Genomic DNA, 27,478 nt, shown 5'->3' with positions numbered 1-27,478 from the left:
GCAGGGGAATACCAGCAATATAATTGTATAACTGAGCATGTAATTTTCAGCAAAAGAATTTCCTTGTCTAGTTTTGTATGTTTTGACAAATTGCTTGTCTAGAAACTGAAATTTTTCAGTCTCTGTGCTGTTCCAAATTTTAAGCTTTTGCTTTTCTTGATGTGGTTATACTTTTGACATCACTTAGTGGTGATGAGTCCATGTTGGCATGGTGTGATTGGTCAGCTCAGTCATGCTTAATGACTTAAGCCTTATAAACTACATTTGACTCATAAAAGTATCATTTGCTTGTTGGAAGGAGAGTTTGCCGCATTACTCGGCCAGGACAGCTGACCCAAACTGGCCAAGGGGATTTTCCATACCATATGACGTCATGCTCAGTATATTACTGGGGGGTTGGCCAGGAGGCAGCACGGCTCAGGAACGGGCTGAACATCGGCTCCAGGTGGTCAGCAGTTGTGCTGTGCATCACTTGTTTTGTATATTCTATTATTGTTGTTGTTGTTGTTGTTACTATCTTCCTTTTCTGTCCTATTAAGCTGTCTTTATCTCAACCCAGGAATTTCACCTTTTTCTTTTTGATTCTCTCCACCATCCCACTGGGGGGAAGGAGTGAGCGAACATCTGTGTGGTTGTTTAGCTGCCAGCCGGGTTAAACCATGACACAGCCATGAGCAAATTTTTAGTCACGCGGCTATTCTCAAAAGTAACTGAAGTTGGATGCAAGGGAAGATTCATCCGATAATGATCCAACATATTCACACATATTCTCTCACTATTTCTTTACCACTTGTCAGCTGTCCCTTCTTTTCTTCTATTCCCTTTTATTTCTTCTTAGGTTTGTGTTTTGATGATGCCTGTTTTGTTCCAGAACTAATATTTGAATTTATAGTAGATGGTTTTGAATATTGATGAATCTACATATACAAATGTAGATATATAAAGTGGTTGCTTTTTTATGGAGGTTGATTTCTTTTACAAAGCAAGAGAGCAGACGGATACAGAAGTTGGAGGCATGTTTGTGATCAGTCCATCTGTGCAGTTACACTAAGCGACCTTATAATATAATTTATACTGCGATGCACCACTTGAGACTTGACCTGACTTCTTACTGGATGATGGTTGCCAAACAGTACGATGGTGATATGTTTCCCTTCTCCTAAGAGAATTTAGGATATGTTCATTGATTGGTTTTGTTGAAAAGTTCTGGTTTTCCATAAGATCTTTATCACTGGGTAGCTTCTCCTTCAAAAGCCTGGTGCCATCTCCCAAGACGTTACCTCTGCACTGTCTGGCAGTTAGATTAAAAGCAGGTTACAGTGCAGCTTGTTTTGTGTGAACATTTCTAATCAGCTGTTGAGAGAAGTTTCCCTGAACATACAAAACCTGTGAGTTACATGTCGTGTTTCATCAGGAGGTGATTTTGTTAAAAGAATTGCCAGAGACAACACAAAAATTAATCTTGGTTATAATGTAATCCTGATACAAAATGCATCATTTCATCTTGGCAAATGAAGTGTTTGGCATCAGCAAGTATTTACATTTATGTTGTTTTTAAACTCCTGTGTGTGCTGGAAGGTAGAGTGAAATATTTCCTAGATGGTCAGACTATTCCTAAGGAAAGATACATCACGGAGCAGAAATTCAGAAACATTCTGTTTCAAAGGATGCTACGTGATCAGTACAATTACACCGGGGTTTTACTGGATGTCCAGAGCACATCTTTCATTGTCTGTACATAGGTGACACGTCATTTTTGTTTATGTTTTCTTTCAGAGCTTTCTTTGTGCTCCTGCTTTGGCATATTCCTATCGATCCATTTTCTTAAGAGATATTTTTTTCTCTGTGCACAAGAAAATGTGGCAGAAGTGACTGTTCGTTAACTCATTACACTCTGATGCTCTCTATCTTAGCTCAAATCACTAGGTAAATATAAATAATATTTATGTCATACCTCTTTGTAACTGTATATGCTTGTTACTTCCGCTTTTCCAGTGTTCCTGGTGCTTGACTGAGGAGAAATCACAAAACACCGAAAGAATGTTGGCGTATGTGGAAAAACTTGCATGGACCTTGATTCCAGGAAGAACATACATACATGCTGATAAACAGCTCCTTATCTAAGAAATACTTAAGAGTGTTTCTTAAATGAGAGTGCTTCTCTGAAACTGAGTATTTGGTTGCTGGGTGATTGTTTTGTTGGTTTTTTTTAAATATTTCATCACCCTGCTGATAGTGTTGTGAAATCCTTGCTGGGCCTTAGCCAATTAACCAAATAAACTTTTACTTGCTTAATGATTTTATAACTCTTCTATGTGAGATGAATTTGCTGTTTGTTCATTTAACTCCTCTCCTGCATTTTGTGTATGAATACTTTCTAATCTCATGGAGACTCCAAGTCTTTGAGACTTAAGTTCTTGCAAAATTATCAAATACAGCAATCAGAACAGGTTTGGACACTTAAAGTTCTCGTAATGTTTTTCACTGATATTTTTAGTATTATTAAAGATAATTACAGTTGTATTATTAAATACATTGAGCTCTTATATTCTGTGATGTAATTTTCCACTTTCATATTTACATTTATTAGTACATTCCATTTAAAGTCATCTTTCATTGCTCGGTGTGTGACATACTTCAGAGAAGAACTGAGATCTTCCAAATCTGTGTCCCATAAACTGTCTGCAAAATAGTCCTTCTTTCTAATGGCCGACCAGCCCCTAAAATTCAACTGAAGGGTTGAGATCAGAAGTATGATAATGTCATCTGAAGATATCAAATTACTGAGTAGGATTTCTTTAATTACAAAAGGATTGAATAGCAACAATAAATATTCCCTACCCACTGCAGACTTTCTCACTCTGTGATTGTTGATATTATATTTCATGTTTTCAAGCATTCGAGTAATGGATACAAAATTGGAAGCAGGAGGAAAGGTATAGAAATCATACCTGGAGGCAGTGAGAGAATGGGAGAATTCTTATTCAGTACCAGTGAAATAAATTTCTGTCCACAGGGCATAGGCATTGAGAGGAAAATAACTTATATGAAACCAAGGGCTGTAACAGCCTAATTTTGTTCTCTGGACCCAGGTAAATTTCAACCTAACACAATAAATAAATACATAATATAAAGTGCAATGCTATTTCCTGATTCATGATCTTGTTAGACTCCAAGTAAACATATATCATGCTGGAATTGCAATAACATAGGCTTCGTACATATAGAGAGAATTGCATCCAGCTACTAAATATGAAAAAAATGTACCAAAAGGGAATGATTTAGAGGAGAATGAAATTCTCCTTTACACTCAGTGATGATTCTGCTGTATTTTCCCCTGGAAGATGGCCCTTCTCATGTACAGACATTTTAACATATTTTCTCTCTCAAGTAAAAAAAAAAAAATTTTTAAAAAAAATCTTACTGGTATATAAAGAAATTGCAGGTATTTAGCTATATACTATCATTATGCTATAAGCTGAAAAGCAACTTTAAAAATTAGAACGTTCAGCAAAATAATATAAAATCCCTATATAATAATATGTCACAATATTAGCTCTATATGTGTTTGTCATAATATAAAACTATTTTCTCTTTTTTTTGTACTCTGTGTCACCTGAAAAGGTTTCTTCAGGCTCAGGAACTCTTTGGAGCCTGTATTTGTCAAATATTGTAGGAATAGGAGAAGGAATAACAACAGTAACAAATGATTTAAATATTACCACAATTATCATTGCCGCTCTTATTATGAATATCATTTGCTCTAACACCTGCGATGTGGCTGATGATTCATAGAAACTTCAGTGCTTCCACTTTGTTCTACAGAGTCCATAATCCAAGGACACAAGTTGGGGAAGAAAATATCAATAAGCAATTTATGGAAAACATATCCATAAATCAGCAAGCTCCCTTATAGCAACGGAAGCATGCTTTTAGGAGGGTTTATAGGGAAGGGACTTAGCAGATGAGTCCTGGGTGGCTGGACAGGGCTTAGGGTTTGGACCGTGGTGTGATGGCCTGGAGCACGGATGGAGTGTGGTGCCATGAAACATGGGGCTGGGAGCAGGCGGCTGGAAGTCTCTCATGACGAGACCATGTTCGTGAGTGCACGGAAGGAGCACCAGAGCCTTGAAGAATAAAATTTGTCCATGCAGGATGGGAGGCTGGTTGAAGAATTCAAACCCTCAGTAGGAGAAGTTCTTCATGAGCCTTTGTCAGTAGTGATATGCTCTGAGATGACAGCAGTGGGGCAACTATGGTGTAAATCCATCTGGCTATATAGATTTCAGCACCGCCTGGCTGAGAATTTGGCTAGCAGCTTACAAATCCCCAATGTTTCACACACTGGAGTACAAAACAACTGTTCTTTCAGACTATTGTGTAATCATGAGTCATTAGCCTCTGCTTGAGGACGATCCAGCTACCTTGTCAAGGAACTGGAACAAAACTGTGCATCTCAGGTGACTTAGTTATACAACATGGAAAACAAATTCCCTCCGCCCGCATTTCATGGGCAGTCCCTGCACATCCCTAGGGAAACGTTTGGTGCCATGGCCCGAGTTTCTCCCCATAGAAAGGCCAGATCTGTAAAATTGCTCCTTACCCAGCCCTAAATCACATTCAAGTCCTTAAAATAGATTCAGGAGGATGGTGCTGAAAGGGTGATGTTACACTCCTGATGGCTGAATCACCGTAACATCTGTGTTGAGTTACGGTACAGCTCAAACACTGAGGGAAGAGGATGAAAATAAGAAATAAGTGGCCAATACGTCTTTAAGAATCCACAAGAGCAAAGTAATAAAAAAGAAATACAATAACTCAGATAATAAAAACATTATCTTATAGATTTCATACAAACTTTGCCTTAGGGAGGCCACCTGGCTTGTGTTTTACTGACACAGCTGTTCAGACTTCTTTTCCCCTCTGCTACATAAAAAAATAGAGGAATCTGAACAGCTGTTTGGGTTAATTTTTTTAATGCCTTCAGTAAGTAAAAATAAAGACAAATGACATGAATAAGCGATGTGAAACTGCCTCCAAAGATGCTTAAAAACTTTCCAGAATAATTCCTGGACCTCATGCACAGCAAATAAAGGTCTGTTGTCTGTGGAAGGAGCTGAGCCAGAAACATTTCCACTCCCTTGCTGACCAGGTGTAACCTTAACTGTCCAGCATCTCTGCTCGAAGGAAAGACTCATTTAGATCGAGGCAAATTGGCAAACTCGGTTAATTGGAATTAGTCCACAGTAATCCCATTGACTTCACTGAAGTCACTTAAAATTTCCATAATTGAAACAAAAAAAACCCCACTCCAAAACTAATTTTGCTTAAAACCATCCATAATCAGTTCTATTGCCTTCCAGGGAACTGCTCCTGGAGGAGGCAGCTGAAGGGAGAAAGGGAACAGAGCTTGTCAGGATGTCTGGATAGACATTATTTCCCAATGAAAAATAGCGAGTTTTGCTATTTTCAAAATCACGGTGTTTCGGGGGAGGGTGGGGGGGTGGAGGAGTCAGTGCTGACCAGAGCTGCCCCTGCCGACACACAGCACACTGATAACGTCCCAGCAGGTTGAGAGAGAGTCTGGTTTAACTGGGTGATGGAATGAAACAAGTGGGAGTCGGTTTGCTTTTTGTTGCCCAGTGTTTCACACACCTCTAGCGGCAAACCCTCTGCGTTGCCAAGACAACCCCGAAGAAATACGAAATCCAGAACAATACCCTGCGTACGAGAAGCCTCGTATTCTTTAGTGCATGCGTTCGGTTTGAATGTCAAGAGAAAGACTGCCCTCCACGTCAACCCAGGTAAGTCCAGGTAAAGTTATAGGTGATGTCTGTAAGATTATAATGACTTGCATTTATAGATTGGTTTTTTGTCCTGACGGCTCCCAAAGCTTGAGGGCCAGCACTGAGAGCCTGAGCGGTGTTATTCCTGCAGTGCAGCGTTACCTAAAGCTGGCAGACAGTACCAGGAGGATTCCTGAGGGCTGTCATGAAAGTAAGTTGGGGCTGGGGCGCTGACTGCTCTCCCCAGCCTGTGCTGCGTGTGAAGGTGTCTGCAGCGAGCGGGGAATGCCAGGCTGTGATGATCTGCCTTTACAGTGGTTTCTAAAGATTTCTCGGGCAGCTGAATGCAAGGTAGTGCAGCCATAAAGGTCTTTTCACTCAATAATTGGGATGGACTGAGCTGCGCCCAGTCTTTAGGTCAAAGGAAATATAAATGTGACTTAAGCCTCTTTACTGAAGGTCTTGTCTCAATGCAGGACAGTGGAAGGTCTGGAGATCGGGGTTTGTTACTGCTTATTTATTTAACCCCAATGAACGTACATTGGACAAAAGGTCCAGGAGGTCAGAATAAACGTCTTCAGAGACTCTTAGGGCATCCTCTTGCAGGCACCTGTCTCAGGAACTTTTCTGTTTCTCAGAGAAAGGCTATGCGCAGTTTGCTTCACTTTTCCAAATTCTCTCCAGAATGTCTTTAAGCTTCCCATTATATTCCCAGTGGCAGGTAATAAGTGATAATTTTTTTTCTGAAGAATGCCAGGAATACTCTTTTTTACCACGCTTGAAGTTGGCATTGACCTCCTCGTTAGGAATGGCTGCACCCTTAGGAAGTAATCTAAGATCTCCACTTGGTTAAAGCTCTTCAATAAATAGAGGAGTAGCACTTGGAGCAGGGGACACTGGATGCTGTGTAGTGATGCATCCATTTTCCTGGGCACCCAGTATGAAGACAAATCCATTTTAGCCTGCCTCGAATCGTAGCAGCATCCCAAAAGCAAGCAGGAGTAATGCCATCTTTTGCATCCTTCCATTCTTTGGCTCTCTGCTCCCTTGGTTATCTCCTTTTATATCAGCTGCCTGTCAGGATGTTCCCAGCAGGAAATTTAGCAGCATTATGGGTGTATCCTGATGAACTTGGTCTTTACATGGGCAGGGATCCCTGGGAGACTGTAGCCTCCTCCCTTCTGCTGCACCCCTGGAACCACATCACATTCCTCCTTTAGTGATTGTGTGCTGGGATCCAACAACTCCGGGACTTTTGGCTCTAAAAGGCAAGTAGCAAGCAGTAGTAGCAGGTAGTTTGGTGTAACAGGAGCACCAAACCAGCAGAACAAGCCAGTTGGTGCTGAGGACTCCATGTCTATACTATTGGCACTTGGGGTTTTTAACTGAAGACTGGCACTAGCTCAGTCTGTAGGACTCCAAAACCGAAGCACAATAAGTCAGGGATTCACTTCCGAAGCCTGCTCCTGATCCAGAGCAAGACACAGATGCGGATTAGCATTTCAGGAGCCGAGGATCAAACTAGCCAGTGCTGAAAAGTGAGCATTGCACATTTGAGCATCATGGCGAGGCACTCTGAAACAGAGCTGGTTCTGCTCTGATGATGCCATCAGCATGTCCGCAGCTTCAGCTTCCATTTATGTGACAGTCTCTCCCAGGCTGTGGGAGAAGGAGCCTTTTGAATAAGATGTGGGGCTGTACTTCAACCAGCAACCCTGGAAGCAAGTTCTGTGCTCTGTCTCATTTGTCTCCCTGAAGAACAAACTCTACACTGCACTGAGAAGCATCACACCTCCATCCTATTCAAAGACACATCCCGTTAGAGTTTCGGGTGATGCATCCCTGAGCTGAGGCCACTCTCTGCTCCGGTTTTAGCACCTCATAAACAAATTGCAAACTCCTTGCTGCTCAGGAACAAAGGAGGAATGGGAAAGAACTGCAATTTCATAAACTGTTGAGTGGGAGTTGGAGCTATTATGGAACATCCCGTTCCAAAACGAAACAAATGACAGTCTGACGCTGCCGGGTAGTAGTGACGTACGCGGCTGCAGCGTGAGTCAGTCTATGCAAGATTCAGATACAGACCTAGAGGGAAAACATTTGTGGCAGCAGGACCGATCACATGCTCATAGATGGAATTACCTCAGCTCATTTTTCATGTGAGTGTTAATATATTTGCTGCACTTCTTGAACAAAAGGCAAATAGCAGCACAGAGGAAAAAGTCACGTGTAAGAGCTTTTCTATCTGTCTCTTCTTGCAGCCTCCTGCTTCCCACCCACAGTCCTGCACAGACGGTGATAATATATCACAAGGCTTTTGGTATATCACTGTTTCGTTCAGTAAAATGGAATGTGCTGCTGTTGTTGTTGTTATTACTTGTGTTGTTTGGAATCCCAAAGCGCGTGCCATTCCAAAGGCACAGGTCTGTGAATGGGACAATTAAGTGAATTATTAGGAAAATGTTTTGTCACTGAAGTGGTGTCTCGCTTTAATAGCCTACAGGTCCGTTGAGTGCTTGTATTCATTTAAAAATGAAAACTGAAGCCTAAGGATACTTTTAAGGCCCTAAAGGAGTCTGTAGAGCTAATTCTCTGGTATGTGGGGGATGCGTAATGATGTATAAATTGTGAAATGAATTGGCTGTTTACTGGAAAGTTAGGGTGATCTCGTGGATAATGCCAATCCGAGATAAGATACTCTGGCCATGGTTTGAGGACATGGAAGCTTTAGCAGAAATACTACCTTGAGGTATTCCCATCCTAGACTTTTTTCCCACCGTTTTGCTCCAGCGCAGCCCTTTCCCAGTTGTGCCCAAATCACTCCCTGTGTGACTCTGCAGCAAGCTGCATCGGGAACTGATGGGGGTTAAAAAATGTGAACAAAATGCCCTGTAAAAAAGGAAGGATTTTGTTTTCTTCCCTTTTTTTTTTTGTTGTGGTTTTTTTTTTTTTGTGCAATTTATTTCAACTACATCAGTTCTCCGATGAGCGTGGCCCCCACGAACAACTGCGCTGGCCCAGCTGAAAGGCCCAAGTGTTGTGTGGCAGAAGGGAAACGCTGGCAGGGGCTGGTGGTGGGAACTCCATGACAGTGTTGCCACCAAAATCTGCAAATCAGTAAACCGTAGCCGGTAGAACATTGCTTCATTCAGCAGCAAAACAGAACAGCTGCTGTGACTCCAGAAGGGGGGAAAAAAAAAAAAAGAGGATGTTGTCTGGCTACAGCGTGTGTCTTCGCCGGGGTTGGAGGACAGACTGGGGGAAGGATTTGGGTGCAGCACACTGAAGTCTCATGGATGAAAAAGGCCTCAGAAAGCACCAGCAGCCATCAGGTGTTTCCCATCACTTGTGCTGGAATCTCATAAACGTCTTTAACCTTTTCATGGAGGTTCAGTCAAATCTGAAGCAGAACTGAAGGTCAGAGTTGTAGTCTAACACTCAAACAGGACCAAAATAGCGAGCTCTCAGATCAATGATTCACAGCAAAAGCAGAACTTTCCTTGCACGGAATGGAGAAGTTTGGTTTGTGCCTTACTGATGTTGTAAAGCAATGTTACCCTGGGGGAGCTCACCAGCACCCTTCCCCGCTAGACATGGAGAGGGCTTTGCTGGTGTAGCTTAAACCAAGTCCACAGGTGAGCAAACCACTCTGGGATGACTCTGATCTCCAGCAACGCTAGCGGAAGCAAATGGGTAGAAAAATGCTTCATTACACATTTTGTTTATAGCAAAGCCCTGGCAAACCAGGCTGGCTGCTTCTGCCACAGAGGGAAGGGGACTGGTTGAAGCACGTGGGCTACCTATCTCCTGCAAACGGCAAGCCGGCAGTCTCCCCAAGTCATCATTATCTGCTGCATCCTTCCGTCTCCCCTCCTCTGCCCTGGCATGGGCACCCTCCCCCCTTATCGCTGAGGTGGCAACATTTTGTTTGCACAGCTGAGCGCTCTTGAGCTGACTCTGCATCCATCAAGGTCGGAGTCATTCAATCCCTTGACCAAAATACCTGTAGTAGCCTCAGGACTGCACTGCTCCTGGTCTAGCTTGCAGCGCCGGAGGGTAACTTTCCTGCGGTACTACAAAGCAGCTTTCCTGGCAAAGGGAATGGTTTGCCGGTATTACAGAATGGTAATTTTATGCTCATAAAGAGCTCTTATTGTAGTCTTAAAGCAGTCCTGAAAACCAGCCGCACCCTCTCTGTCCCGGTCTCCGAGGAAATGCCAACACCGTCAAGTAGAGAGGTGTTTGCAGCACGTGCGGTGTCGCAGGGTGGCTGCTGCAGGTAGCGACAGCCGGCAAGGCTTTAGCGTGCGGCACCGCTCCGGGGATGCCGGGAGAGGGGTTGCCTCCTAGCAGGCATGAGAAACAGAGCTGCTGCGGCTGCTCCTCCTCCGGCTCGCCGGATGGCATCCCCCGCAACAGATCGCTTGCTGTAGCCGTCGGCCTGTGCCGAGCCGCGCTCTCCATTCCTCGCCCTCCCCAACGAACAGTCCCGGCTGTTATACGCGGCACAAAGCTCCAAACAAACGCCGAGGGGCAGCCGGCGTGCTCGCCCCGCCGAGGGCTGCGGAGGGGCTGATGTCACCGGCCCGTGGCCCGCGGGGGAACAGAGAGCTCTTCATGGGCCACAGGAAAACACGAGCAGCGTGGGAGGCGGCGCGGGAGGGCGTCGCTCCAGGAGGGAATGAGGCAAAGGTGCTGGAATGGCCCTGGGAGCCTGGGGAGGGGGGACACACCTCGGCCCCCAGCACCGAGGGTTGGAAGAAGGTCACCTCCTATTTGGATTTCTTCCCTTGGGTTGTTTTGAACAATTCTGGCCTTGTTTTAAGAAAGGATCGGGGCGAGGGAGGAATGGTTTTATTTTAGAGAAATTCTCTGCGACTTGAGCCGCCTGAATTTGTCAGGAGCAGGGGAGATGGAGAGAGGAGGATGGTACACATCCAGAAACAGTACGTAGGCAGGGAGCTCAGGCTCCCCCGACAGCATGAGCAGTCGTGGCTGAGGCACGTCCCATCATGGAGGGTGTCTCCGTAGGGGCATCTCACTGCCCCTAATCCGCAGTCGGCTGTTCTGTGTCAGCAGCGTCGCAGCACCAGGGCAACGCTTTTAGCAAGGCCAAGGTGAAGGAAATTACATGAATGAGCACAAGTATAATCAAACCAGAGAAGGGAGGCATCTCCCGGTGCCTGCCAGAGTTAAGATGGAGTGGAAGAGAGGATGCTCGGAGTCTGCGTGCAGCACTGATGCTGCTGCCTCTTGGGGAGGGGGCTCACGCCACCGCTTCTCTGTCTGTAAAGTCAAATTCCTAAAAGTGACAGCACTTGTGATCACGCTGACATGAACAGTGGTTTCTGAGAATTTTCAAAAGTCTTTGAGATTGCCTAAAGAAAAGCATCAAGTACTGATGATGATAGAGTGTATTATATATAATTATATGAACCCTGGAATCGGCTATTTCCCCTTTCTTCCGTCATTCTGATATAATTGGAAGCAGGAAGACATTCACAAAAGAAATATTGTTTCTGTGAGCCACCCAACGCAACCCATTTTTGCAGATTTTTGCTGAAGATACAGAACCAGCATATTAAAATAATCCTACAGACTTTGTCTCGCTTGCATAAAGTCTAAACTGGCCACTGCGTCTGATTTTTCTAAATGGTTCTTTTATGCCTGCAAAGGAACCAAGTGAAACCTCCAGATTTAAATATCATTGAACTGTAGGACTTTGGAAATCCAGATTCAGCTGTACCTCAGCTTCAGAGCCTGAAGTTGAGATATGTTACTGTGAGTGCACATGCTGGGAATCAGGATGAGTAGCAAACATGCAAATTCAGTATTTAATTAGAAGTCACATGGAATCAAAATAGACAGCTAGTTCCATTAGTGGAGAGACAGACAGAAGCACTGGGCGTGATTTCCTATCGATCCGAGGTCACACTTGACCAAGTTGATATGGTTGTCAGGATTTTATGAAAATGCTCACAAACTGCAAAGTTTCATGAATTTTCTCATGACCAGAGATTCACACCATGTTTACTCTTTGCTATTCACTACTATCACTTTTCACTAACAGAGCCAGGAAAACAATGTCAGGTGACTGGTACGATCGATCAACATATCTAATGAATAGCCAGGACTGCATAGTTGGAGCAAAGGGATGGTGAATGCCTTAGAGATAGAAAGTGATGGGCCATGATTTTTTGTGGGTAACAAATAAAGTTTGAAAAATACCAGCTTGAGTTTTCAAATCATTTGCTAACTAAGATAGGGATGTGTGCTAAATTTGCAATTAATATTATTTTAAAGAATAGATCAAACAGCTCAAGCAGATTTCCTCTAACTGACAAGTTCCATTAAACAAGAAAGCTCATTCTTAGTAGGAGATTTTAATATAACACTGAGAACAGAGAACAGAACAATGAATGGAAACATATCAGCAGTCAATTTCCTGAGTATTCAAGCCTGCATTATACTTTGTTCTTTGCTACAGCCATGGCTCTGTAATTATCAAGCGTATTCATGGGACTTTTTCCTATTGACACTCAGCGTGAGCGTGGCTGGAAAGAGATTAAGCTTTTGTGGCAGCCATTTGAATTTGTCTAACTAAAAACAACCTGCAAGGCTGTGGGGAACTGTATGTCTCAGGGGATTTGTGATGGTCTGCAGAACCTATGGGTCACAGGTTCAGACGTGTGTGTTGGTAGCGTGCAGGACTTGTAGCTCTGTAACGCCGGCTCGGCAGCTGGCTGCACTTGCTGGCAGAGTCATGAAGCAATGACTGATGATGGGGCAGATGCTTGAAGTTGTTCCTCTGTTGTATGACTAAGACATGCTTGTTGGACTACGAATGGGGATTGCCGGGTAAACCGTTGCTCATCAGCTTTTCCTCGGAAAAAGAGCTTTCTTCCTCCAGGACTTCACCTAGTCTTTCCCATAGACACTATAGCTGCTTCTCAACTGGTACTTCAAGCTGACTCCTAGGTCACACCAGGCCAGGCTATCCACCACTGTGCTACCAGTGGAGCCTTGTTGTGCTGTTAACCATTGTCTTCGTGCTTCTCATGCGCCCCATGCCTGGGAATCCACTGCAGTGTGGGAAGCGACCTAGCCAGGAACTGGTGTCTGGACAGCTTTCTGTGCAGGTTTGCCTCTCTTTGCAGGCGATGTGGAGTGGATGTGGTGGGGAGTGAAGAAAAGGGCCTGGGGGCTGCTGGTGATGGCGGTGAGGAAGGTATGGGGGTGGGCGCATGGCAAGTGGACTGCGGGGAGGTGAGTGAGGCGGAGGTGGTTGCTGCAGAGCTGCAGGAGAGGGAACTGGTAGCACCTCCAGCCTGAGGATATCCAGAAGGTTCATGTTAACACTCATGTGCACAGAGCCTTGATTTCATTTGCAGTAACCTGGCGTTTCCTTTCCATAGCTGGACAAAGCTGTGCCCCTGCACAGATCCACTGTCCAGGCAGGAAGCATTTCTCCCAGGGAGCACCACATCTCTGCTGTTTGGTTGAAATTCAGCTCCTCAGCTTGCAGCCCCCATTCATTCCTCAGACTTGAGCATGCACCATGTCTTTTTACACAGTTCTCTGTTTTTGTGTAAACAACCATTTTAGCCAAAGATGGAAAACCAAAATCCTGTTTACTTAGGCTCCTTTGCAGCCCCACAGAGCAGGAGCGTTAGCGTTGGTGTTCTGGATCAACTCCAAATCAGGTAATTACTGTGCATTCTACCCTACTTACACACCCCCCGTAGTTTCAATTAGAGCAATTGTTTTCATTTTTCTTTCCTGCCCTGTCAAGTATTAATACAGTTGCTGTTAAGCTGCTCGTGTGGTCCCTCCTTAGGTGTTGTGTTTCCATGGTAAAGGCAGACATCCTTGTATGCATACCTGGACCGAATCCTCATTGGCACAAACTGATGTAATTCCATAATGGCACTGCGTTGATTTGCACCATGTGAAGATATGGCCTTCCTACGCAGAGAGCTACGTTCTTCTCTCTAATTAAAGGCTCTGTATGAATGCTTATAATCTATTTTTCTACTTGCTCTTCAGCTAGGTTTGCAAATAACCTGAGGTTTGAGTAGTCATTTACACTTATGGTCACAGTGGTGGTATACAGAGAATTTAGCATGCAACTTTTTAATGCGCTTTTCCCCAGCTGTTCAAAGGTGGTTCTATAGGGATATCTGAGCTCTTTCATTCTTGGCTGTTGTCGAGTAGATAGAGTTCATAATGTGTGATGCTTCATGTTATGAATTGTTGAAAAATGTGTTCTTTGGAAACAAATCTTTCCAAGTTTATTGGGACAATTAAGAACATGGAAGGATGCCTGAAAGCTACACAGCAACAGGAGATTACATGCTTGCAGATTAAGCCACCTGGCATGTTGAGCATTAATGTTCACAGCTGAGGGCTGCAGCACTTCTCTCTGATTAAGAGAGCCTTCCTGGTACAGAACTTGGCTTGAAATGGCACATGTTTGGGCTGGTGGGCTATGTAACACATGGTGGGTGAGGTTTGCTGTCTGATTCTCCAGTCTATCATGTGGCCCATCAACTGGTTATCACTGTCACACACATGTGGTGGTTGGATTGATGTTTGGGTGCATGGAGACTTGAGCAGATCATGGCTCAGGTTGCTCAGCTGCTCAAGGACACAGTAGCAGGAGTCATGGAGACCTTTCTAGGGACCTCCCGCTAGAATAAGGCCCACGTGCAGAGATACAAGCAGGCTGTCTGTGACTTTCTACATCAAATAAGCAGACGCTACCTTTCCCAGCACTCCTGTCGGACAGTTTTCTGAAATGCACAAAATGCATTTGTGGCTCAATTCTCAGCAGCAAAAGAAGCTGGGAGCAGATTCTCTGCAAACATCTGATTGATTCACATAGGAGGCGATCAAGTTGCCTACCCGTATGCGTCTGGCACTATGTAAGATACTGTGATATACTACAGTGCCTCCATCTGTCCCTAAAAGAGGATATGGGTCTCCTGTAGGTCTTGCATTTTACCTGCCAGACCCATGCAGGTGCCTTAGGTGACCACAAGCTTTTAAAATAGCTCTAGATGCCTATATTCAGACACTTCAAGCCTGCCCACTGGTGAAGTGATTCAGCCAAACAAATACTGATAAAATTTGTCTTTAAAATGAAATGTTGGGCAATCAAAAGATCATTTGTAAAATTAGTGGTGTTTTCATTCCAGATTAAAGCTAAGGCTGTACTCTCAGTACTGGCGGGAGATGGACTGGCACCTTCACTCAGCAGCCGAGTGGTCTCCTGGTTTGGGGAAACTTGGGAATGGGATGGATGGATACCTGTGACTAATGGGTGTGTGTCGGCACCTCTCGCAGGTGGCACCATGCCCGAGGCAGCTCTGAGGCAGGAGGTGTGTATTGAAGCGCTGGTTTTAGACTGCACTAACTCCTGCCCTGGATGCTGCTCTCAGGTGGTACAAGCCGCAGTAATCCTGAAGCCATTCCCACTAGCTCTCTTGTGTTAAGATGGCCAGATGTCTGGTCCAGCATGACATGCTGGGTGTATAAAAGTAATACAAAAGGTCCCTGTATACTTCCTGGTCCCATGGCAAGTGCAGATCAGCTAAGTTCAAGGATCAGAGACCAACCTGTATCTTGTTTTATCTGAACTCCAAATTCTCATGATTTCAGGTAAACTGTCCTGACTTTGCCTGATCCCTCACACTGCTGTTTCTTCTTAATAATGTATTTTTTTCCATACCGGGAAATATTTTGTGTCTTCAACAGCTTCCCCAGGCTTCTGAATTTCTAAAATGATGGTGGCACTGTAGGTTTAAAATGACAGTCAGCATGACCCCAGAGCTGACCGCCACTCTCTTCCTCATGCAGTAGCTGTTTGCAGAGTCAGTACAATTCTTTATATACAGGGTTTCCCCCCGCCCCCCTTCATGCAAAACAAAAGGGTTTGGTTGTTTTCCCAAAGCAAACAGTTTGTGTCAGCTGTCTCGCACTAACAAAAAAAACCCCCACCAACAACCAAAACAGCATGAGCTTTTATATCCACGTCCATGAGTGGCAGGTCACAGGTTCCCTGCAGAAGTGACGGGGAAGGTAAACAGCTCAGAGCATGCCGTGTTTGCCATGCCATTCCACCGCACAGAAAAGCTGTCCCCAGCCTTTCTCCCCCTTATGCAGCAAATCACATACTGCTTTGTGAACAGCAGTTAATAAACACAATCCAAACGATCGTTCTCTACTAGGCTCTGATTACAGCCTGCCCAAGACTTTTCCCTTGCATGAAAGGCGTGTAGGAATTTAGTCACTGTGAGTCAGGGAAGGTCTTAAATCTTGGGTTCAATAGAAAAGCAGATCAAATATGAAGGAATACACCTTTCGTATTGTGCTCTTCCAGAAAAAGAAAGTTCTAAGAAGACCAAAGCCCAAAACACCGGAAGGTTTTATTTGTACTGGTCTGTATGAAGCCAGTTATTATCCTATCAATTGTTTGTGTAGCCACTGTTTACACAAGAGGAAGATGGCACATAGGAGCAAGTACCAGCAGTCCGTGTTTTGTGATGAGGCCCCGCAGTGCTAAAAGCAGGAGCAGGGAGCCTGACACTGTCCACCTGTCCCCTCGGTGGCTCACGCCGGGGTCAGAAGGGACGAGATCAACCACCTGCAATTTAGAAGAGGTTTGGGGATGTGCTGTATTTCGATGGCTGCCTCTGTGGGGTCAGGCTGGCAGATGGGGACTGTGGGCTGGCACCCTCCTTCGTGGCACGGCCGTTCCTCCCCAGCCGTGCCCAGAGGAGGGCTGTGGTTTGCTGCCCTACGCGCCGGGAGGCAGTTGCTCATGGAGGGGAGGTTCTTCAGGCTGCAGCTTTGGTGCAACAAGAGCAGGAGAGCCCGTTGCTCCCGATCTAATGTTTGCAAAGGGTGTAATTGCGGTATCTCGCCCAGCTTTTTCACAGGCTTTAGAGGAGAACAAGCAGATGGAAATCAGGTTTAAACAACCCTCACCTCCTGGAAATCACTCCTCAGAGAATTATTTACCAGGTAGTGTGAGCCCGGGTAACGTACTCCAGACCATAACGAATCATAAGATTGCTGACAGAGCCCCGACCTCAGCCATGCACAGAGGGAAAAAGGACGGTTGTGAAATCAATTTGCTGTCTAACCAGTTGCCAAGGTAGAGGTTTTAACAGAACGGATGATACTGTCCCTTCTTAACTCAAATCCTGCCGGCCACATTTCACACCATCTGGAGTTTCTGCAGAGCCCACTTTGGGAAGCTGGCCAATAAAGAATTACAATAATCTAATCTTGCCACGATAAAAGTGTGAATAACCATTTCAGAATCTGACTGGAAAACTACCGCAACCTGTCAATGCGCCTTAGATGGTGGCCGAGAGGGCGTCTGATGGCACGCTGAAAAGCGCGTCTCAGGAGATAAACAGGAGTTGGCTCGTACCAGCCGCTGAGCTGAAAGTCAGATTTTCATCAGCCAAAACAAAGGGCAGAAGGAGAATGTAACTGCTGGCTTGGGAGAGGTGACATGCCCCACCCACACTGATCCCCATGGACATGAAGGCACTCGGCACTTTTCGGGAGGGCCGGTGCTGTATTTTTACAGCAGTTGCTCTAGAGCCACTATCTTTTAAGCCTCTGCAGCAGTCTCTGCTGGAAACCTTTGGTTTCACACTTTTGTTTCTCAGATAGGATGAGGGTTAGTCCGGCCTTTGGTTTCCAGCGTTGTGGAGTTCCTAATGGCAATTTCTTTTCTCCCACCCTAAAAAAGGATTGCCACGTAGTTTTCCCCACGTTGTTTGCATGTAGCAAAATGGATGATTTCACTGTGATGGCCACTAAAAATTTTAAATGGCAGCTTTCAGGACTCACTGGTGCCTGGGAGACAAGGTGTTTGCTATAGAGATGCTCATGGCTTGAAATAAATTTGGTTTTAGCATCACCTTGGAAAAAATCCCCGGACTCACCAATGCGAGCGTGCACTTGGCCTCTTAATTCTCCTTGCACTGCGCTTTATCTTTGCTTAGTCTGGTGCATCATAGATGCTTTTTGTGCATTATAGATGTTTTCTATTTCCATCATGTCTCCTCTTTCAGTTTGGCTGCTATAGAGAGTCAAGGATAACTACAGAAACCTGTGTCAAACTGTCTGAATAAGAAATCTGCACTTCACACTGCTTACAGAAAATTCTGCCTCTTCTTCCAAGTGATGTTCCCAGAACAGGCACAATTTAAGGCAAATAGGAATGACTCTCATTGACATACAGGTGCCTTTATGCTGCTCTGCAACACTGAAGAATGATGTTCTGAGGCCCTTTTGCATGGACTTACAGGTAAAAAAGTAGGGAGCAACTTGCTCAAAAATCCCATAATCAAAAGCTAGCCAAGCCTGGCTCCATCTCTAAGCAAGTGTTTCATTTTCTTTGTAATTCTCCAGCAGCCCATAGCGGTGCTGCTGCTGGATACTTATTGTGAAAGGGTCCCAAAGCAGGGCTCCCTGTTCCTCTGTTTAGGTGAAGGGTTTTTCCCTGTTGTTACTGGCATTGAGCTGCATGGTCGCTTCCAAGGCAGGCTGCTCCGCACACGAGGGGAAGTGATGCAAGCTGTGGATCAATGCGAGAGGCTTGCTGTAACCTGCTAAGTGCAGGAAAGGGACTGTTGTTGAGGGTAAATGCCCATCTAACCCGCAGCCTGGTTTCTGCTTTGTGCCTGGAGTTGCTGTTTTGGCTGCCTGGAAACTGCTGTGGGGTGAGGTACAAGGTTGCTGATAGGATTAAATCACTGACTTCAGTGATTTCAGCATTATTTTGCACCTCTCCCATTTTTATTTCTAGCCCCACAGCCTATTGAAGCCACTTTTTAGGCAGTAAGTTTACTAGGGTAGCAACCTGACTTTTACAAACCTCATCATCAGAACTAACTGAGCTTCTGCTAGTTCAGGTCAGGGGAGTTACATCCCTAAGACACAGGAAACTAGGACGAGAACAGCCCCTGTAGCACGCTCTCTCTGCAGTACCTTGCACACAGACAAGAGTTATAAAATAATTCAGGTGAGGTTTCTGGAGTGGTTACCAAGTCATGCACTGATGGGCTGATGGTTTAAATCTGTTGTAAAGCATGGACTTCAGAGGAAACAGCCCCAGCATCACTGGGCAATGTCATCTCTTGATACCCAAAAGCCCAGTGGCAAACTCCTCGGCTCCTTTACACAAGTGTGTGCAGAGCGACCACCATCATTTAAATCACCCATCTTGGGTTGCTTAGCGCTTCAGAAAAGGGCAATTTGCATGCATCGCCCAGAGAGAGAAGATGAGCCCTGATGTGCCGTTCAAAACCATTGGTCTGTCCTTTATGGATCCAGCTGTAGGCAAGGGCTGGGGTGAAACATGTCGTGGGAAGGCAGATAACACAAACATGAAAGCAGCACAAAACATGAGAGCCTATAAATAGCAGGAAATAAAGAACAATACTGTGATAAAATCCATAAGACAATAAAGACCAATGTGGCAGAGACCGTTTCCCCCCCACCCTTCTCCAGAGTTTCTCCTATTTCCCAAAGCTGCAGAGATCATCTGACTGCTGTGTGGTAAAGTCCAGTCCGTTAAGCACCAACTCAAGTGCTTGGAGCCTTACACAAAGTATTTCAAAACCCTGTTCCTTTTTCTTTCTTGATGTCCTGCCATGGCTATTGTGGTATTTTAAACCATTCCCAACTCACCAGCTCTTCAGAGCAAGGAGAAAAGGGGGAAGAGGAAGGGGGAAAAAAGCCCTATGGAGATTTAGAGTCATTAACAGCCTTTACAGGGTTTCAGACATTTTTGTGGTAATTCTTTGGAAAGGACACATCTATGATGAGCTGGGCTTTATTTTGCCACTGGCATAAGAAATGAGGCTGTTTCCAAGAAAATGTTTGCTTTTTACCAAAAGGAGGGTAAATGTAACTAGAAAATGGCAATGGATGTGAACTAGGAACCTTGTTTGAATTTTGGGTAATTACCAGCTCCTGACCCTTTGAACTGGGTCAAGACCCAAGCAAGTCTCTGGCAGCTCCTTCGTGGAGTTAATCTACGGCTGTGCAGGGGGCACTGCAAAGCTCCCTGCCTTCTCTGGCAGCAGCAGCTCAAGACAGTTAATTATCCTGAGAGATATCCATCACTCGTAAGCATGGATCTCAGAGGAATATGTCCTGTCAGGGGGTAACCACTCTGTGGGCCTAAAATGTTATGAGAACAGCTCACAGGTACGTGTCTTGCTGTTTTGGAGAGTAAACTTCTCTGGGGATGAGATTTTCCTGGGTATTTCTGCAGGACCCCGCCCCGTGGTGCCCTAATTTCTGAACCAAATCTTCAAATGGGGTAACACTAATTTATGTGAAAGGAGTTAGGCTGATTTATGGCAGTGGAGGATTGAGACCTTATTGTAGGGAACAAGAGGATTATATTGGCTTCAGAGTTAATGTCAGAGCTGGGACTGGAACTCAGGAATTACTGGGCAGGTCTCTCAATTGCTTCTGTTAGCTTAAAAGAGGGAGTTGTGCTAAGGAAAACCTCCAAGAATATCCGATTTAATGGTAAATCCACTCTTTTTTTCCATGACTGGTTCTAAGATGCTTGCCTACTAATGAACGTGGCTTTTTGTGCTCAAACAATGGAGTTGGTCCCTCCTGGCCCACCCAATCCTCTTACAGGATCCCACCAGGGAGACGCAAGGATAAGTTTGGAGGTGATACAAAGGGAGAGGTGCATTATGCAAAAGGTGACCGCTTTGGTTCACGGGGATCAGAGGTGACAGTAAGGTCTGAGGAGATCTAACTAAAAGGTTGACTGGCCACCACTAGTGCTACGTCACACTCCATCATGAGGCATGGCTAATGAACGGGGGATTTATATACCTCCACAGCTGGGGGCTGGATTTCTGCATACATGGGAGCGTGTCCCACATTATGCTCTTCAGCTTTGTGTCCCTTCATGCTCCATTATGCTGTTTTCAACTCTGTTTTGTGGAGGCAGAAAGCCTCAGAGGATCTCCCTTCAACCCCATGGGCTGCTGCTTCTGTTTGAGGCCGTATTTTGATCCTAACTAATGTTTACAGTTTTCTCCTGTAGGGTAGTGGGGCAGATATTCCTGTTCCATTTCTTTTTTTCTTTTTTTTTCTTTTTTTCTTTTTTTTCTTTTTTTTTCTTTTTTTTTCTTTTTTTTTCTCTTTTTTTTTTTGACAGATAAGAACATTTTGAGCAGGGAGATGAAGTAAATCAGCCAATTCATATGTTCTGACTCCTACTCAGTGCTCTAACCCATGTCCACCATCTTTCATGGACTACTGCAACGTTTGTAAGGGGTCCTGGTGGCTAGACATTTGACTTTATCTGGTTTATGGAATTTTGCTTGTTCTGCCTTTCTTGATCATTAGCCCATGAGGCAGCTTGCGTGCTTTTCTGTATCCAACACTTCTTTCTGCCTTTTTTTTTTTTTTTTTACGTTTCCAGAAGGACTTGTTCCTTAGAACAGATGAACCACATACTGAGAGAATGAACAGGCCAGATTGTCTAGTGCTCAGCACCCACCGTTGAGGACAGATTTTCTGGAGAGCTCAGTTTCCAAGGAGGCATCTAAATAAGTGACAGATACTCAAAAGTGGAAATGTGCCTACTTATTTTGGTGCTCAACTAGTGCTAGAGCTGCTTTGAAAAACTTGCTCTGCTATAGCTGTTCTCCTTTGCTTATGCTACAAGACTTCCAAATCTCCCTTTTTTGTACCCTATTTATGTCGCTCTGCCATGCTTACCCTCGTGCCATGCTCCATCCCACAGGTCTTGACTGGCTGCCTCCTGCTTGTTGCCGTGTCCTTCTGCCATCATTAAAAGGTCAGCATGTACACACACTCACATTTCCTTCAAGGGGCCCATCAGGGCTAATACCCCCAAATGCAGAACATATGTGCAACATAAATTAATTGTTAAGGCTAATGCTGATTGAAGTTTGGTAATTCAGCCTGCAGGATATACCATATGTTTGAAGTGTATTGTCCAAGTTTAGATTTTAAACTCCCAAGGGCAGGGACCACTCCTTCCTCTATGTTTACATAGCATCAATAAGACCAACAGTGCTTGGGTCTGAAATGCATTAACCTTAGCCAATGCATTGTTAAGTTTAATAATGACTAGTTAACATTAAAGCACAATGGATAAAATATATAGACAAAGACATATTTTGGCAGAGATTTTTGTCATGTTTTTGATGCCAGATTCCTACCCAAGTAAATGGTCACTGGTCATCTGAATCATTGACATTGTCTTGGAAAAGTCACTCTTCATATAGCACCACCCTGATTTTCCCTTGTTCAGCAATTGACATTAAGCCATGGACCACTATTGAGGGTAACTTAGCCAGAGCCCAGCTAAGTGAGAAGTCTGGAATAGGAAGGCACCTAAATGAGATGCCAGACAGTGAGCTCTGGGAATCACAGATCCAGGGTGTAGCTGGACAAAGGAAAATAAAGGTTTTGAATGCAAAATCTTAATGTGATTTCTTACTATTTATCTCATTAATTCGTAGTCCCCAAAAACCACACTCAAAGGTTACTTTGCGCAGGCCCTCCAGCGGGAGGATAAGAGAACTATAGGAATAAATCCAAACCCTGTCTGAACTGACAGGCTGTTTTTCAGTGCGAGTTATGCAACATGTTAGTACCTCTAGGTATAGGACCAGTGGGATTTAAACTTGTACAGCAGATGGTCCGTGCATCATTGCTGGAATGCGCCTGCTGACCCTAGGGCAGAGCCTGAATGGACTTCAAAAGAGAGACTGAGCATGCTTCAAAGTGTTATTGTTTAAATGTTCCACTAAATGGGGACTCCGGAACAAAATATCTAGCTGAGGTCAGTCTGAAAAATGTCAACACACATAATGAGAAAACAGCATGTTGTGTGAGAAAGAATATTTCATAGGGGTATTCTGGGTATTTTGAGTTGAAAAAAACACTTTTATCATGTGTGTCAGCAGGTTGTCATATTCTAAGTGTCTTTCCTCATGAGCCGAGAGCTTCATTTGCTTCAGTTGGAAAGAGCAAGGTCTGTATGTGAAGGTCATAAAAGCCTTTGGAAAGTGTGGTTTATCCACAGGCAGGTATGCTGGGAGAACCGTTGACCAAAGTTATGGCAAAGGTGTACTGCGATACAGCATTGACTTAGCCTTGACAGCCTCCCTCCCACTCATTGCAGAGGGAACTTTGTAAGGACCCGGTGTTTGGTGTAAGAGCATGATCCTGTGATTTATAATCGTGTTCTGTGTTCCGTTCTGTTCCTCCCAAAGCCTGTAATGCCCGCTCATAGCATATTCTTTCACTGGTGTAAACCACAAGTTTTGGCTTCTCCTCACTCTATTCAGGGGGGATTTCAGTAGGAAAAGGATTAGGTTCGTGTTCAAATCAATAGGATTAATATCACGAAGGAAGATTTCTTAGGCAACTCAAGCTTAACAAGATCAAGCCTTCAGTAGGAAATTCAAGATTCGGCCTTTGATTTGGTCTGGCTGGGCTGCATCTCAGGTGGTGTAAATATCAATGGTCCGGCAGCTTTTGTTCGCCAAAAGGTTTCTGTGTTGGCCACTGGCAATTCAACATGGGTGGGTGAAAAATAGTTTTCTTTGCTGGAAGCTAACAGCAACAACCTGAACTTTCACAGCACCTTGTCCTGCTGGGGCATGCCTCTATCTTGATGGAGACACATTACAATAACACGCAGATTAAAAGCTAACCCTCCTTGCAGACGTAATAATGATCCAATGCCAGGAAGAGCAAACAAGACCCGTGTTAAATAAAGGGAAGGCTTGTTCCTTTCACATATCAATATTCAATGAGATCAGCCGACTTGGCACGCTGGGGTGAAAAGAAAGCCACTGGGCAAGGTAAAAAGCTAAAGGGCTCCGGAGACCTATAAGAAAGCGAGGTGTCATTAAACCAAGAAGATAACTTGGGCCTGTTTGTAGAGTCTCTGTATCTTTGTAACATGTTGTAACTGACACAAAACTTGAATAGCAATCAATTTAAGTGGGTCAAAAATAGCATCCACACCCTCCCTGGAGTCCCGGTTGTTACACTCAGTATCACTACTTAGCTGTTAGCTGTGGCCCAGATTAAGCAAAAACTGTAAAAACGTACCTAACCGAGTATGAATTCAGCAAAGCTTTCAGGCTTATGCTTATCTTCAGTGTATGCTTAACTTCAGCAAGTATAGAAACTCTTTGTTAAATAAGACTTTTAGACCTGCAGAGAGCTGATAAAAAAATCATTCAGAGTTTCACACTTTTTATTCTGTTTGCCGAGTGCTACAAATAGCTGATACTCGATGTGTAGATTGTTGCAAGTATTCAGTAGTCAAAATTCAAAGTGTGTCAGTAAGTTAAAGGTGACCTGTTATCTCAGTGTTCCCAAAGCAGAGGAGTTAGAGCACATTTCTGATCAACATAATCGGTTTTAGGAATCCTGGTTCCCTGGAAATATTGTCACTCCAAAACAGAGACACTCTGCAAACTCTCCAAACTTCAGCTTATTAAACTGTTCATGGAGAATAAAAAGTGTGAGTCAAGACAAAGTGAATTTGTTTAAAAAATCTGGACAAAACTTTGCACAACAGGGAAATAAACTCCAGTAAACCGAAGGAAAAGATATTACATCCATTACTCAGTTCGCATTTTTTACTCGAGTATAATAGGACTATAAACATTTTCTGTCAACAGCTTACAAAGAAACTTGTTCTGAAAGTGATGCATGGTGAGAACTTGCATCTAAATTGGGTACATCTAAATTAGACTCTGAATACAGAACATTCCCAAAGGTGGCTTTTGGTTAGAGCTAGTCAAGTAACGCAGAAAAGAGTTCACAAATACTGAAAGAAAAAACACCCCCAAACCTCACAGGAGTCCTCCCTCCTTATGTTTGCTGTGCAGGAGTATTTGGGGGACAGCATGTTTATTTGGGTTTGCACTTTGCGGGCAAGCAGCCCCCGGTTCTTGCAGAAAAAACGCTATTTGGTATTCTCCTCTTAGAGTGCAAAACGTGGCCAAGTGTTTTGCTGAACAAGGAAGGACTTATAAATGCCCTGGGCGAGGCCTACAACATTTCAGTTCTCAGCTTCAGTAGGTGGCAGAGATTCTTTAAATTCTCTTGCTTATTTACATTAAGCAAACAAACAGAATTCCCAAACCACAAAGCCCACAAATTATGTATGTAGCTAGTCTATGTAATCACAAGTTCCCTTTATGGTTACTTTTATCTTCCCTCTCTCTCAAGCTTTCCTCTGCCTGTATTGCTGCTGGTCTTTATTAAGCCCCACATTCTACAAACATTTATGCGCATGATTTACTTTATGCTTCTAAGCGGTTGCAGGGAGTTCAATAGGTGTTAAATAGATAATGAACTAGAGCACAATAGAACTGCATATCTGCAGAGACCAGACTGAACCAAGTGAAGTTACAGCTGTACAGAAAGTTCAGCACATGGGTAAGAGTTTGCAGGGCCTTAGCTTGGATGATCGACCAGAACTGGCGCTTGTGTTTGTGCTGCACCTGGGGACTCCGAATCTGACCAGGATCCCTAAATCCCAACGTGCTGTAAGTAATGAGCTGCTATAGGGATTATAATTAGGCACCAAACAGCAAGTACTCAAAGGTCACGAAGACTCTAGCACAGGGTATTGCAGATACATCGCTGACGTTTGCATCTGTAGATTGTTCATTCAAACGCTGCCTGTTTTGGGAATGCTAAGAGATTCCCACCACCCATCAGCTGCTACCTGACCTCTTTAAAATAAACTTGTCTTAATGGGCACGTGCCTGGATCACCAAAGAGACTATCAAATTTGGCACTGTGCTGCAGTGGGAAAGCCAAGTCTGGGTGGTAGCGATTGCTCCACGTTCTTACTCTCAGATATCCTATCGTTAGGTCAAGGTTGCGGCACAGTGATGTGGGGCAATGAGCCCCCTGCCTGCATGCTGCCTGCCCAGTGGTTAAATCATCGTTACTGCAGACAGTTGTTGCACGCCATTATACAGGGGTACGCTTAATATCAGCTAATGAAAAGGTGAATGACTGTAAGTACTTTGTCAAGGCTTTACCGGATATTCAGCAGCAGCAGGCCAGGCTGAGAGGCCCAGCCAGCAGCTGGCAAGGCATGTTTTCTGTAGCTTTGTGAACACAGACTATGCAAATGTATTCAAAGGATGTTCTAGAGGCAAATTGGTTGGAGCTAAATTTGCCCAGATGCTCTTGAGTTGGCTTATTAGAGCCCTTAGCTTGAAAATTAGCTGGAACTGATGAGTCGAATCAGAGCTGAGTTTAGGATCTTTGCGTATTAAGAAAACCACAACTGGATTAAATATGTGCATGTCTATGTAGCATGGAAATCCAGCTCTGATGCCTCCTCCCGCTGCTCCCAAGATGAGGGCTTCACAACACTTAATCTGCGGAGAGCTCCTGTAGAGGACTGGGCAACTATTTTGCCTTGAGTTTTTAAGTTAAGAAAAAATGAAAAGACAGTTTCCTTTTCCATCACGGTTTTTGATTTCTGGACCTGTATTTCCTTTTGCCTGCGGAGGCACTCTCTGGCAGTGAACTAACGCCTTCCCTCTCCTGCTATATGTTCCGTTACCAAAGGGGAAGAATCAAGAGAAATATGAAGAATGAGAGAAGTATGTACTCATTCAGATAATGAACGTGAAGGATGAAATCACCTCAGTCCTGAATTTAAAACAACTACTTGAGGATCCTGTTATGGTGGCAAAAGATACTGTAAGGAGGTGGGATGTGTTGTGTCGATGGCAGTGGTACTTTTGCTTCCTCGGACTTCTTCCCCTTAAAAGGGCAATTGTTGAAACCTTTCTTTCACCTGAGTACGGACTATATACTCTAAGAAAGAAAACTGTGTCTTGAGCAGTGGTTTAAGGCAGTTTCTCCAAGACAACTGGTGGAGCGTATCTGCTTGGCCACAGGGCATTTTCACAGACTGACCATACGTTTGCCCCATTTGTGGCCGCCTGTGCAATCATTCGGAGAGCTCCGCCATCTCCCTGCCTCAGTCACCCTATGCCAGACATTAACTTGGATCAGCCTTGTCCTTATGGCAGCTACACTGCGTCTGACCCCTGCCTGGGTGTACAAAGGTGGGAAAAGGGTGGGCCGCTTCCTGCGCTTAAACAACTGAGCGCTGTGAGCTCAGGGACAATTGAGCCTCTGGTGTTTATACTGTCTTTGTCTGGATAAACTGTATGGATACAGTCCCCAGGCAGTCACTAGGAGATTTTGCTGATTTTCACGGTGCCGGCATTTCACCCTTGATGTGTATTTTAGGCATCCCTGTCTTGAATCAGTATCTCGAGCCCCTTAAAACTGCATTGCGGTTATGCTTGGATTTATTTTTTAGTACTTGTCTTTTGCTGAGGAAACCAAACTTGGGCACGGTTTTATAATGTATGGTCTTCTTGGTGCTCTATAGAAGGTAAATGTCACCTGCCTGTGTCACATTAAGTGATCCCCTTGCATGGTCTGCTCAAGTATCCTCAAAGAATTTGACACCAAAGGTGTCCCAAGGGATTGGCCTCCCAATGCCACCTTCCAGGATTTGAGCACTCAGCTCAATGTAAAGCTCAAAATATTGCTAAGGCAGACAGAGATATTCAGTATCTTGCACTTCACAGAACCCA

The 27,478-nt window shown here is 44.4% G+C and overlaps 1 protein-coding gene across 1 annotated transcript in view; it reads left to right on the top strand.

The window, feature by feature from the left end:
- The first annotated feature begins 7,924 nt into the window (after positions 1 to 7,924).
- SLC6A6 (solute carrier family 6 member 6) overlaps positions 7,925 to 27,478 on the top strand; it is an 87,859-nt gene continuing 68,305 nt past the window's right edge. Inside the window, exon 1 of the mRNA XM_054838710.1 lies at positions 7,925 to 7,945. The gene's annotated coding sequence lies outside the window, so the exon portion shown is untranslated. The remainder of the gene's footprint in view (positions 7,946 to 27,478) is intronic.

The sequence above is a fragment of the Grus americana genome, chromosome 11 (assembly GCF_028858705.1).
Source record: "Grus americana isolate bGruAme1 chromosome 11, bGruAme1.mat, whole genome shotgun sequence".
NCBI classification, from domain to species: Eukaryota; Metazoa; Chordata; class Aves; order Gruiformes; family Gruidae; genus Grus; species Grus americana.
The sequence above is the reverse complement of the archived record's forward strand: the minus strand, read 5'-3'. Positions and strand labels throughout refer to the sequence as shown.